This window comes from Oreochromis aureus, linkage group 17 (assembly GCF_013358895.1).
Source record: "Oreochromis aureus strain Israel breed Guangdong linkage group 17, ZZ_aureus, whole genome shotgun sequence".
NCBI lineage: Eukaryota > Metazoa > Chordata > Actinopteri > Cichliformes > Cichlidae > Oreochromis > Oreochromis aureus.
The window spans coordinates 10,420,701-10,435,299 of record NC_052958.1 but is presented as its reverse complement, the minus strand read 5'-3'; the positions used below and the strand labels follow the sequence as shown (position 1 = coordinate 10,435,299).

The following is a 14,599-nucleotide window of genomic DNA, read 5'->3' as shown; positions in this document are numbered from 1 at the left end:
TCAACCGTCTGGACTCACAATATGTATCTGGCATGAAATCAAATCCAACACAACACTTATGCTCAACATAGTTTTTACTTTACATAAAATTTCTCCACTTTTCTCCACTCAAACTAATCTGTGTCTATCTGCACCATAAGGGAGTTTCTTAACTCAAAATCTACCACATACAGTATAAAAGCTTGATGTAGTTTGGACTGCACATTTTGAATCTTTTTCTTTTCAAGTGCCATGTTTTGGGGGGGGGGTTATTTGTTTTTTTGGACCCAGAAGTTCGCCAGTGTGTCACAGGGCTAACACATCGAATTAAGGAGAAGTCAAACACAAATGTCGTACAAATGCAACAATGTGCAAGGCAAGCACGCGAGCCATGTAGCAGTCACGTATATTTGTGTAACCTATAAATCCCAAATGACAGGGATGAGGCACATATCACATACATAAAGACCATGAGCAGCAAAACGAAGAAAGCAGAGCAATATGCAGATTTGAAAGAAAGCGACCAAGGTGAAATTTTGGCCCTGTTCACTAAACATAATAAAAGAAACATGCTAACAAATGATAATTCAGTCAATAATTTCTTTTGATAAAAATGCCACCATAGTATGTGTCACTATTCACATTAGCTGTGAATGTGTGGGCTGAGTTTAAGAGTATGAGGGTCTTAACCTCAGGGTCTTGTGTTCAAGCCCCACGTTGGGTGAAATTACTTGAAACTTGACTTGAAGTTGGTAAAGTATAAACTAACAAAAAAATCTGCAGTATGTGGAAACTTAAAGAAATAAGGACTTCTCTACTAGAGAATCATATTAAAGATGCCTTCTGTGGATTGTTGTGTGCACGCATTGAGGGGGAATTTGTAGTTCTGGATTGTGCACAGAGAGTGCCGTCGACAGCTGCCATCAACAAGGTCAGAGCCCTGTGAGTGTGTGTTTGTAAGAGAGACAGTCTGGAGACACAGTAACATCTTCAGCTGTTGCTTAAGTTGTAAAAGAGTTATTGTCAGTCTCTCAGTTCTTTCTGCCTTTCCTTCATTCCACTAAAGTACCAATTGCTTTATGCCGCCATCTGTCTTGAATTTTCATTTTGTTCCTCTAGAAATTATCTATATAACTGGAAGATTTCCTCTTGTTTGTCCCCTCTGGTCTACAATAATCACACCAGTCAGTTCCATGCTGAATCAGCTGCTATGAATTCTCTCCGTGTTTCTCTCTCTTGTTGAGCTGTGGAGCCTGAAGGTCTAACCTCCAGTTGAACTCACACACTGCAGTAACCGTGTGTGTGTGTGTGTGTGCATTTGTTTGTCATGACTATGAACTCTCAACTCTGACCTTCAGTGCATATCTATCTATCTATGTATCTATCTAGCTGTTTTCTCTCATAGTGCCTACAGGCAGATGTAGGGGTCATTAAAATAGGAGCTGTGTGTGGTGCGCATGTGCATGAGCGAGGGCACTGGCCCTTCCTCCACTGTCTAAAAAGGAAATACCAAATTATGGACGATCTCTCTCTCTCTCACTCTCACTCACACACACACACACACACACACACACAGACACGCACGCACTCACTCGCTCATTATCTGCTTCATCTTTGTAACACTTCTGTTCCGCCACACTCAAAGAACGAGTGAAAAGCGTACATAGAAAGTGGGCAGATATAATTGATTTAGCTTGTTTGCAAACACAAAAATGGACAGCAATAGTCCACACTTGCTCACATTCACACATCTGGCCACTCATTGCCAGAAATGGGACGTAACAAAGTACAAATACTTTGTTGCTGTACTTAAGTACCGTTTTTGGGTATATTTAACTCTCTATTTATCTCTACTTTCTGCTCCTTAGTTTGAACATTTTCAGTGTGAGTTATTGGTTATTGTAAAATATGAAACCAATTTGGAGGTAACAGGAATACGTAAAAGAAAATCCTGTTGGTTTATCCATCTCTGGTGCAACTCACGGAAAAGACGAAGAGATAAAAGAGGCAAAAAAGTGCAAAGCAAAGACACGTCTGTAAAAGGCAACTTTGCACAAAAAGAGATCACAGAAATGTCCTTCAAGGAGCTACCTTTTACTTTTATAGTTTTAGTGCAGGGTTATGAAATGTACTATTTCATTTTTGCTTTAGTAAAGAATCACCTGTGGTCATTACAAAGCTTTTAACCTGACAACAAATCACCTCATTTTTTGCTTTGTATTATTAAGTGTAAAGATAGAGAAACCTGTAATCCAAAAGTGTGTTTAGAAAGGTTAAAATAATGGGACGTTAACAGCCACAGCATCTAATTGAAGAAAAAATATATATCTGTATATGTGTATATGTATATATATATATATATATATATATATATATATATATATATATATATATATATATATATATATATATATATATATATATGTGTGTGTGTAATATCCACCTGACTACAAATTTGTTAAACCATCTGATGATTTTGATGATTCCCAGATTGCATGCAAAATTCACTCTTCTCATATAAGAGACAAGAAAACATCTATCTATCTATCTATCTATCTATCTATCTAGTTACATTAATTATACTGGATAATATACTGTGCCGTATATAATGGAGCTTGGACAAGAAATCGATTAAAGATGCAGTGAATGTGTCATCTTTGTGGGCAGTCAGTGCTAAATAAGCCAGAGCACACATTGCTAAGTGTAACCAGATAAAAGGAAAAAAGAAAAGTGATTAAAAAGGGAAGAATTCTAAAAAGAAAGACAGGCTGATAAACAGAAGACAGTAAGAAGAGAAAGAAAAAAGCTATGTGAGTGTGTGTGTTTGTGTGTGTGCTGGAAGTGTGCCAGGGAGCCTGCCAGCCAGCCAGGCTGAGCTGGAGGGCCCCTGCTGGGGGTGGAGGGTTCAGGCGAGCCCCCTGCCTTCACCGGCCTACTGGAGCATGCTGGTAAAGAAAGAGGGAGGAGGGAATGAAAGAGAAGGAGAGAAACAGAGACCCCAAGAGAAAGGAAAAAGAAGAAGGAAAAGAGGTGGAAACAGACAGACAGCCACAGGCAAGAGAGGAGGAGGAGGAGGAGATGATGATGTTGGTTCAGAAGAGAGGTGGAGAAGGTAAACCCAGAACAGGAATGTGAGAGGAATGCAGGGCATGGAGGAGTTTTCCTTTGGCTGGAGAGAGAAAAGGAGAGAGGGAGAGTAGATGGGAGGATGGGAGGTCCTGGAAACATAAGGCAGTGCAAAATACTCCTCTAATGTATTCCCTCTCTCCGTCTTTCCTGCACCCTTATTCTTCCTCAGCAGACAGTCCACAGGCCCAGATGTGTTAAGGCACTCCGATCTGTTACAGATATCGATTTGACTGATCTTTTTTCTTCTTTTTCTCTTGAGTCATTTACCCACCTCACACATCCACACAAATGTAAAAAACCAAAGCGAATGAGAAGAAATTCATTGATTATAAACAACCAACGTGAGTCATGTTTTATGCTTGCTTGCATTTACAGTCACAAAATTCATTTTAACTATGGAGACAGAGTGATTTGCACTAAAATCAGTCTTGAAGGTTTTACTTTAATTTGTTCCACTGATCAAAAGCCACAAAAGGGCCAGTGCTGCAGCGTTGCTTCTTTAATGAAGAAAGCAACATGGGACTGAATCCCTATATAATACTAAAATAGTAGCTCTTTAAAGTTAAGCTTTAGTGTGAATGAGGTTAAGCTTTTTGAGTGAATACCTGCCTGCAGAGACAGACTGTGTGCCTTTTTCTGTGTGTGTGTGTGTGTGTGTGTGTGTGTGTGTGTGTGTGTGTGTGTGTGTGTGTGTGTGTGTCCCACACTGGGTTCACTTAAAAGACCCACTCTTTAAATATAAATAGCACCGTTACAGACAGGCAACTGTGTATTTGTGTGGGTGTACTTGTATTACTGACATTGTAGGGACATGAATCCCTTTAGTCGTTGTAGGGACGCATCTCCCTTCTGGGGACAAAAACCAAGTCTTCATAAAACATACTGCACCTTAAGGTGAAGATTTAAGGTTTGTGTGTGTCTGTAGGGTCAAAAAGACACACATTTCCCATTTAGTCAAAGATATGTCTTTTTGTCTTCCACATACACACAAGGTCTCTTTTGGTGACTTTGGTTCATGACAACTAACAACTTATTTGTCATGTTAAACACTGTAACACATTCACTTACCACACAAAGGATGATCAGGAGGAGTCACAAATCAATTGGGGGGGGGGGTTAGGAAAGGCATCTGGCATAAAAATCTATCAAATATTTACTTCTATTCAATTCACTGTTATTTATATAGCCCCAAATCACAACAAGAAAGCACTTGGCGACAGTGGGAAGGATAAACTCCCTTTTAACAGGAAGAAACCTCTAGAAGACACACTCATGGAGTAGCAGCCATCTGCCGTGACCAGTTGGGAGTGATCCATATAACTATAAGCTATATGCTTCTAGTTAAGGCTAATCTAAAAAAGTAGAGAGGGTGTAGGTCCCCCAAATCCAAAATGGGAGCTGTTTCCACAGAGGAGGGGCCTGAAAACTGAAGGCTCTGCCTCCCATTTTACTTTTAAATACCCTAGGAACCACAAGTAGGCGTGCACTCTGAGACCCAAATGCTCTGTTGGGGTGTTACAGGAATATAGGTCATTAAGATAAGATGAGGCCTTATTATTCAAGACCTTGTATGTGAGGAGCAGGATTTTAAATTCCATTCTGGATTGATCAAGGGAGCCAGTGAAGAGAAGCTAGTATAGGAGAATTTTGCTCTGTCTTTCTAGTCCCTGGTAATATTGTCACTGCAGGATTTTCAATCATCTTAAGGCTTTTCAGAGAGTTTTTAGGGTTACAGTAGTCCAGCCTAAAAGTAATAAATGCATGAACTCGTTATTCAGGATCACTCTGAGACAGAATGTTTCTAATTCTAAAGATATTGCACAAATTCAAGAAAGGAGTCCTACATATTTGTTTAATATGCACATTGACGAACATATCCTGGTCAAAATATCTTTCCACTGTGGTGATCTCTTGAGTTGTTCTTTTAATTTTTGGTCCTGTTTTTTGTAATCTAATAAACATTTGATACCTTTTCCATCCTTTTAGCTCTTTGTCCCTCCGTCTGTTTGCATATGTGTTGGTTTCTTTGTAATCAGTTTTCGTTTTATTTTGGTAATGACTTCTTGTGTTCGTCTGTGGTTGTTTTGCTTCCTTTTTGTTTTCACACTTTTGCAATTGTCTGCCCGTCCTCATTGGTTGCATCTGTACTCACCTTTTTTCACCTGTCACCAAACAACCTTGTGTATGCATTGTCCCTTTATCAGTTATCAGACTGTCTATTTTCCTTCCCACCTGTTTCCCACATACTCTTTTGTGTTCCTCAAGCTATTATGCCTGCCCTTAGGTACTTGTTTTGTTTGGACTATTTGGACATTTTTGCTTTCATTCAGTATTTCTGCTTCCACCATTCTGCATTTGGGTCCTGTTTTGACAAACATGTAAAGTTGAATTTTTTCCTTTTGCTGGTTTAATGCTGGGTGCATTTTAACCCAAACCTAGGTATGTAGCTTTCAGTGACTAACCAGCAAGTGGAAGCAAAATAAAGTTTAAAACACACACAAAAAAGGACACTCCAGCCGTTGAGTTTGGTGCTCTTAAAAAAAGAAACCTCATCTCAAAAAACATGAAATTCCAAATTTTTCAGATCCAAACTTGACATGTAATGTATGCACACACACTGAAAATTTGAAAAAAGTGAAGTTGACATCAAGCCATGGTTAACTGGTTCTGATGTTTCTAAACAACAAAAGAAAGAAATGGAAATTCTCAGTGCATCAAATTCTCACATGGAGGCAACAGCTGGGAGAATTACATGGTTTAATCCAGGAGTTGTGTCACAACCATCTTTGCACATATTTCAGGATGTCAGTGGGGCAGTTGAGCTCTTTTTGGCAGAGTTGGGACCACCAACTCTTAGGAGGCAAAGAAATCATTTCAGAGAGCCGGTTGACCCGGAGTACTTTTTAGCTGTGTGTCTAGATGAGTCTGAATATTATTTTTAACGCATGAAATAGTTGCACAGATTTTACGCATCCAGTGTGTAAAGGCCTTAAGAGTTCAATCTTTCCACTACCAATGCATCACTGTGGATGAATCCAGATTTTCAGTTTCTTCCTTTTCTGATACCGACTTCATTTTTTCCACAGTGCATTTTTTGAGGATGAATTTTCCGCAAAAAGCGCATCGTTATCAGTGTTTTTACATATGTTACACGACAAGTTCTGATTCAAAATATTTGGAATTTCACATTTTCTTTCACAATGTCTCACTGCGTAAAGACCTTGATTACCATTGCCAAAGAACGTTTTGTGCATATTTCTACAATGCCAGGATAATCTGACAGAATGGTAGCGCTTCACACCGTGGAACCAGAATGCATTGTGAACACTTAGTTTGTGCATCTCACAAATTGTAAAACTACAAAAAAGCTCATTTAGTTCCTAGTTTAATTAAAAAAAGGTAATATTTCCTATATTCATTATATGTCAAATTGATTATTTCAAGCTCTTTTTCTTTTTAATTTTAATATTTGGATCTTAGATCATAAAAATCCAAACTCCAGTATCTTACATTTATTGATATTTCCTTAGCTAAATCAAAGAAAATTAGAGTGCCAGTCACCCACAGAGGTTTTGTCATCATGTATACCAAACTACCAGCATTGCGCTGCAAGCCTCAGCAGAAATGTGACCACGAAGAACCTGGAAGCCACAGTAGTTCGAGATCAACTTCTAGACCCACTGGACATCAAACACCTTGGATTCTGTCCCTCTCCACTCTTTCTCGAGTCTGACTTTGGACCACTGAGAAGCAGTCGAGTTCTTTTCCTCTGTAGCCCAGGTAAGATGCTTGTGATGTCTCTAGTTCAGGAGTGGCTTGATATTAGGAATGCAACGCCTGTAGTTCCTTTCTTGAAGACATCTGTGTCGGTGGTTCTTGATGCACTGACACCAGCCTGACTCCACTCCTTCTGAAGCTTCCTCAAGTCCTTTCCTACCACACTGTTCCCTGCCAGTCAGATTTCCATTAATGTGTTTCGATACAGCACTCTGGAAACAGCCAGCCTGGTGGAGGGTGTCGACAATAGTCACCTGGACAACTGTCAAGTCAGCAGACTGATTATGGTTGACTGAGAGATACATGGTATTGATCATGTTTGAGTAGTAATTTACTCAAATTAAAAAAATTTAAGTATTCTATTCATGTGTTTCAGATTTTAATGATCTGTAAATTGTAATTGTAATTAAACCATAAAAAGGCTTGAAATTCTATCTGTAACGATTGTAGAATATATGGATGTTATATAGTAATCTTGAAAAACGTAAAAAATAAGTGTTCATTAGTTTATTAAGGAAGGAAGACATGCTTGGTGTGACAGAAGAGGATCCAAGAGATAGGATGAGATGGAGGCTGATCACCCCTAAACCGAGCAGCCAAAAGAAGAAGAAGAAGAAGGTTCTAGATGGTCATTTACCACACTCACAGTGCAGCTACCCAACTATTTAAAATGTTAATAGTTAATAGGAAACCCCTGATTTGGTATTCTTAGTGATACCTTGGCTGGAAATTGTCAGTGTGAAGTCGTAATGTTGAAAGCTTTCAGTGTAAATGACTGGAGCAAGTGGCTATTTTCTAAGCCTTGTTTTTACTCTTTGTACCCCTTTATACGTGCATTTTTTCCTCTTGTTCTTTTCTGCTCACTTATTGGCATCACTGTGAAGCAGTGTTGCCAGAGCTTCTAAACACAGCAGGAAATCTCTGTTTCTTCCTCGAGCTCACTCTCAGGGGGATTGGTGAGACATTCTCTTATTTGTACGGGTTTATCTGTGTATGTAGCCACTCGTGTATTTATGTGGGTTTCTGCATGCGTGTGTGTTATATGCGCAGAAATGTCAAAACAAATGCCAGCATCTTCCACCTTTGTGTCTCCAATCAATTCATCCTGACCAGAATTATTTTAAGACAAAAAAGGATTGGATGAAGGCAAGGAAGGGAGGAAAAAAGGAAAGGAAGGAAGAAGCAAGAGGAAGACAGGGGAAGATAGAGCTGTATGAAGAAAAAAAAGGGGGCGTATAAGAAGCGGGATTAAAATGTGGGGAAGAGATAGTAATGAGAGATGGTAGGAAAGGAGAGGAGGTGGGGGAGAAGTGAAAAGGAGGTGAAAAGTGTCACATACACACATGCATGAGAATAGAGGAGGGGGGGTGGGGGAAGGAGGAGAGGTCACAGAGGTAAAGTAGCTCTGTATGTGGTGACAGGACAGTGCTGCCACACAAGTCAATAGGCCTGTCTGCACTGTCTTGTCTGCATGCATTTGTGGCAGTGGTCTCTTAGCTTTAATTGAAGTCCTGTGTCAGCACCATAGTAACATAGCCTATGGGATGTTCAGTCAGTGTGGTGTGACATACTTTCATCTCTCTAACACATCAGACATCTGCGGTCTTTTTCTTTCACGGCTCATGTTTTTCTTTTTTTTGTTTTCCTTCCTTCTTCTGAAAAAAAGGAAGGATGGAAGAAAAGGAGCAAATAAAGAAGATGCACATGAAACCCTAGTGTGTTTTGCTTTTTGATTAAAATTACCCTCTTGTTCCTTTTAAAATACACATTTAATTGCAAAGAAGTGTCCTCCCTGTTTCATTTTGTTTCCAGCTAAACTTTTAACATATGAGAGAGATGCAGATGAATGAAGTGATGTGACACCTTTCACTCTAGCACCAATCTAAGAATGATGAGCTTTTAGTAATATAAATCTGTTTTAATTCAGGAAAAAAAATCCAGATATTGCTTAGGTCACTGTTACACAGGCCTACAGACTGGTTGGTGTCCACTTGGCAACCACTGGTGGCTAGGAAAAAATTTGCATTCCCCAAACGTTTGCAAGTGGTTGCTGGACGAAGGCAGTGTGATATTGACTGCTAAAGCCCCAGTCATGGAAAACTGGCGAGTCAGGGAAATATTGGCAAGTGGCTGTGATTTCTTGGTTGCTAGCATGTTGCCACAGTCACTTATAGTTTGTATGAGAGTTCTCCAACTAGTCGCTGACTGATAATGAAACGTTTAGAGTGTGACTCAAGCTGGAAATAGAGACTTTTCCCCTTCAAAGTCAAAAGTATCCAATTTGAAAAACATTTGCTGCAGCGGAAAGGTGGAAAAACACTCTCTTCTGGATTTCCGTTGCACTTTTTCAAGTTTACCAACTGCTGGCTGGTTAGTTACTAACTGTTTGCAGACAAGTCAGCATCTTTCATGTAGACGGGGTGACTGCAGCAATTTTCTGGTGACATATACAATCACAAGAAGCTTTTGGTGCAGCACTTTTTTTGTGCCTGATTTCACCCAGCAACACCAGCAACCGCTCACCAACCCCTAAAGGAATACACATTTTTCCTTAGTGACCAGAGGTTGCCAGGGGGGTTCCAGCCTGTCTGACTAGCTTTCTACCTCTGCTGAGAGGATTATGGGAATTAAACCAGTGTGGAGGTTACAGAGCTGCACTTTTGTGCAGTCCCTGAACAAGCCAGCAGTGCATTGCCTCTACACAATGACACTATGCGTAGGTTGAATACTAACTGGCTGAACATCTCGCTTGAACTGGAATGTTAACTACTACAGCAGAATTCGCTCTGAAGAAAAAGAAGCACAAAAGACAACAAAGACTGTAGTTTTAATTTTAGGTCTGAAAAGTGAAGCCACTTTTTTTTTAAGCATGTTAAACCGCTATCCTTTATAATGGCCATAGAAGCCCTATAGAAGTCTTGTTGTCCAAACTAAACATTTTCCTGACTGATGACTTTATGGGCTTTTATGATGCCAGCACAACGACCCAGGAACCAGATCAACACCGCAGTTCCGGCAATCCAAATGAAGGAAAGAAGAGAAGAAACAAATTTCCTCGTTGCCTGCGTAGCCTGCATTCACCTGTTTTTTTACCCTGGTTTTTTGCATGTATGTTCACAATCTTTGTTCAGCTAACCAAAAGGTAGAAGTACTCGATGTGTTACGTTGTTACGAGTCACTGCCTTCTCACTTTGCCTGTTTCTTGTTTGTCAAGTGTGCGTTTTCAGAACACAGGAGATTAAACATTGATAGATTTTCTTCAGTGGGACACTTTCCTGTTGATGGAACTCATAAAATACACACAAGGACACAAATAAAGAAGAAACAGGTAAAAAGGATTTCTCCTGCTTGTAGACAATAAAGAAGCAGTTGGTCACATGTGATGTGTATTCATGTGTGCATCAAACTGGTCTATTTGTTGGGAGAAACTCTGGGGAGATCTTTTCTGAAAAAGACAAAACAAGAAAGAGAAGAAAGGAAAGAGTTTTTATGTAACATTCATTCATTGCATCCGCAGTTCATATAACATTTATACAACAGTGAAGAAGTCTAAAACATAAACTGGAATAAGAAAGAGAAGAAGAACGGGCACTGGCTTTTTCCCCATCATAACACCCTTCCATCTTATCTCCTGCTTTCCCATCACTTTCTCTTCAGCATTTTCTTTGCTCTCCTTTTCCTTTCTTCCTCCCTCGTCACCCTCCCCGCCATCCATCTCTCAGCTTCTCTTTCACTGCCTGACTCCCCCTCTCTTCTTCCTGCTCACCACACACACACAGACACACACGAAGGCATGCTGACACTTAAACTAAATGCAATCACACACACCCTATTCCCTTACTCCCTCCTCTCACCACCCACACAGAATCGAGGACACATACAGGCCACAAAACACCATAGACACACTTTTACTCACACACACTCGCTCACACACAGAGGATCCCCCACACAGAGTACTTTCAGCACTTTCTTCTTTACCATACTCAGCAAGATCAGATGTCAAGTCAACTGACAACACACACAGAGGCTGTATTTTTCTTTTCACCACGCTCTGTTTCCTCTTTCCTCTTATAGAATATATGCATTTTTAAAGCTTCCCTACACACAGACACGCACACACAATTCTGATAGCTATTTAGAGGAGTCAAAGAGTAGATGTGGCAAAGAGAGAAGGATTTAGGGTAAATATATATATATATATATATTCATTGCCAAGATATAAAAGGGGAAAGAGATGGAGAACATAAACACACCATTCAGTATTCAAAAATAAAGACATGATAGCCTAACCTTTAGCTTCACATGTAAGCAAAGAGTAGCTATTAGAGCACGCTTGCAAGACAAAAATTGACTCTGTATTCAACACACACGCACTGAAAGAGACACAGAGAGAGTGAAACATGAATAAATGATTTTCATGCACTTACAAAACCACCACGAGCCGAGACGCTCTCACACATATGCGCTCAATGTGTGTTTGCATATTGGCAGCAAACGCAGTATACAATACGCATACACGCACACATGCGCATACAATTAAATTACATGCATATTTTCCTGCAGGCAGCATATGTTGACACAGACCTGGACACGCATGCAGAAACACATGCTTTCTCCATGCTTTATGAGAAGTGTTTTGACGCTTTGCGCATGCACAAGGAAAGTGGAAAGACAGTATATGTATATTCAAGGAAGGTCTAATATTCCTCCATGCAGACCAGTGGTAATGCTTTGAAATTGTCTACCATTTGTATGCATAATTAAACATCTGATTGTAATCAGATTTGGGATTGTGTAAGAATAGTCATGTGTTTTTCTTGTGCAGGTGTCCATGCAGGTAGCATGGATTTTTGTCATGGATGTTCGCATTTAGATACACAGAAATGTTCTAGTTTGTTATTGCCATTGCAATCCAAGCTTGAAGACCCAAACTCAAACTGTCTGCAGTTTACAAAACAAGTCTAACCTTTATACCTGCCACTGCTTTCCTGTGCACTGAAAGGTTATTATTAGTGATTAGTACCATTTAGATGGTGCGATTTAAAAAAAAAAAAAATCTTTCCATTGTTTGTTTATAAATTTGTTCCCACATCTCAGTGTTCGTGATTAGAATGCAATCAGTAACAGAGAAAATATACGACTTTATTCTAAGAAATGAAAAATGCTAGATAGCTTCTATTCACATTGCTGCTCTTATCCAGCAGTAGCTTAAGTGCCTTGCTCAGGGGCAGAGTGACAGTAGCTGGCGAGGGAATGGAAAGTGGTTTTCATTCATTCGTTCGGCAGCCTTCCAGTGAAAACCACACAGCTTTCACCTTTAGGCAACCGCTGCCCCTGATATATATTTAAGTGCAGGCTGCCTTTAGCTAAACACACACACACACACACACATATACACTCACACTCACAGGGCAACACGGCCACACACCATGTGTACAAGCCAGATTTGGCTTCGTCCTCATGTCTGCCATACGGTTGATTCCTCCCCATTGTGCACACGCTGCAGGCCAAACACACAGCACTTGCATGTGGTGTGTGTATGTGTGTGTGTGTGTGGTAGCAGAGACCGAGAAAAGAAAAGGGAAGCAAATCAAACTAGGAGAGAGAGCAGGCATATATTTTACCAGGAAGAACTATTTCAGGGGGAAAAAAATTACCTGTCTTGCACACATGACTTGTTAACATCATGTTTTTTGTGAGGTAAAATCATCTGTGTGCTCTGTACTAGATTTTACAGGTCACGTGTGTGTTATGACCTTGATGTCTTATATGTTTTGAGTACTACATTAATTTTTAATAAGCACGCAAGGCTTTAACAATACCTCATCTAGCCTCGACACATGTAATGTGATGCCTGTAATGCAGAAAACAAGGTGGCTAAATTTAAAAGCACGCCTTTTTCCTCACAAATTATGCCTCTGAGTCACAATTTGTTGCTGCTTTTCAAATCCTTGGAGAGGCTAAAGAAAAAGATGTGCCCAGAAGGGCACCTGAGCAGAAAGGTGCAGGAACCAACTGCCTCACCGGCAACTCATTTTGAATGCCGGTAGCCGTTCTCATCAACCCATATCAATGCCTCTGTGGTCAGTTTACTTTCCCCCTGCATAAAGCAGTGTTTGATTACATTCAGGCTAAGCAGAGGATTGTAATAAAATGGTAGCATTGCGGAGCTACAGTATTTCATACATACAGTGATAACATTTTTAGTGAAACAAATACAGGGGTGGAAAAACAGGATGTAAAAGGGGTGGACAGGTTTGAAAATTCAGCTGGAAATTAGTGATGTGAATGCACATTGTTTCCACATCTAAGCAGCATTTTCAGACTTAAATCATACTGGCATAAATGTCACGTAGAGGAACCACTGATGCTCCTTTACATGGAACAAGGCTGACTGTGCATAGGTGAACCACATAGGCAGGCAGGGAGCTGGTGTAGTGTAAACAGAACCCAGTGCACATCCACCATGAACCCTGCTGCCAACATCTGTGTCCATTATGGACTATGTCAGCAACTTAAGCCAGCATAGCGCAAACTGAGACTAAACAGAATAACCAGGTTGTGTCTGCACCACAGGTGGGCTGTAAAAGACCATACTTAAGTGTTCTAATGCCATTTAACCGTTTCATTATTGGAAAAATTACACATTCACACGTAAACAGCACCGCTTCTGTTTTTCTGCCTCACTGTGGTCACGACCTTCCAAAGTATTTCAATGGGAAGAAGGATTTGTGTCTACATTGTCTATGTTTTTGAGGTTTCTCTAAGGGGGGACACATTACAGCTTTGAAGAACGTGACAAAGGACACTGTAACCAAAACCTGGTCTTAGTTTGGGTGCCTACACCTATCCGAACAGGAAGTAAAAGCACAACTTCCAAATAAAATCCAAAACTCACTGGGTTTCAAACTGTATTGTGAGTAATAATGTGTGAAAATCTTCACACGCATGGATACAAACTGGAGGATAAAAGTTGGTGGCCATGTAAGCAAGAAAAGGGGGGGAGAGGAAAACAAAACAATGGATTCAATTTTGTGACTGTTTCGCATAATGCGGGAATGTGTTCTGAGCAAAGACCTTGACAAGTCAGTATAAACCTTTATGAACACTTAACGTTCCACTGAGACATTTGAATGATAGCCTAAACAGGGACATACAATAAAGCATTATTTAAAATGTATGTGGGCAAGGGCTGAAAAGCTCGAGAAAGCAAAATCAAGATGCAAACTGCAGAGGAGAATGTGAGGAAAGAAAGAATGAGGGTGGATAGACAGCAGTCTCTGTGAACCTGCATAGACAAGCTCAGTCAAGCTGCTTTGGTGAGAGAGGGAGAGAAAGCAAGGGTGTTTTGACAGCTCGGAGCCATCACAGCAGCAGAAGGCAGTCTATGCGTGTGTGTGTGTGTGATTGTGTATGTGTGTGTGTGTGTGTGTGTTTTAGTCTCTGTGGGTGCAGGTGGTTGCGTATCTGTGCACGTACTGTACTGGTGTGTCGGTGTATGTGTATGCGTGCATGCACACAAAAGACTAAAGGCAGAGACAGACAGTGACGTTTCTTCTGATTCAGAGACAAAGAGGGGGAAAAGGAAAGTCTAGCACAGAGGCTGGATGAAGGACAAATAAAAATATATTTTTTTAAAAAGATCTGAGGCTGTGTCTGTGTGTGGTGTGTATCAGTGTGAGTATACATATTGATATGTGTCAGGAAGCCTGCA

The 14,599-nt window shown here is 40.3% G+C and overlaps 1 protein-coding gene across 6 annotated transcripts in view; it reads left to right on the top strand.

Moving 5' to 3' along the window:
• The window catches only part of wnt5b (wingless-type MMTV integration site family, member 5b), an 88,215-nt gene that overhangs the window by 23,042 nt on the left and 50,574 nt on the right, over positions 1-14,599 (top strand). The gene's annotated exons all lie outside the window — the stretch shown is intronic.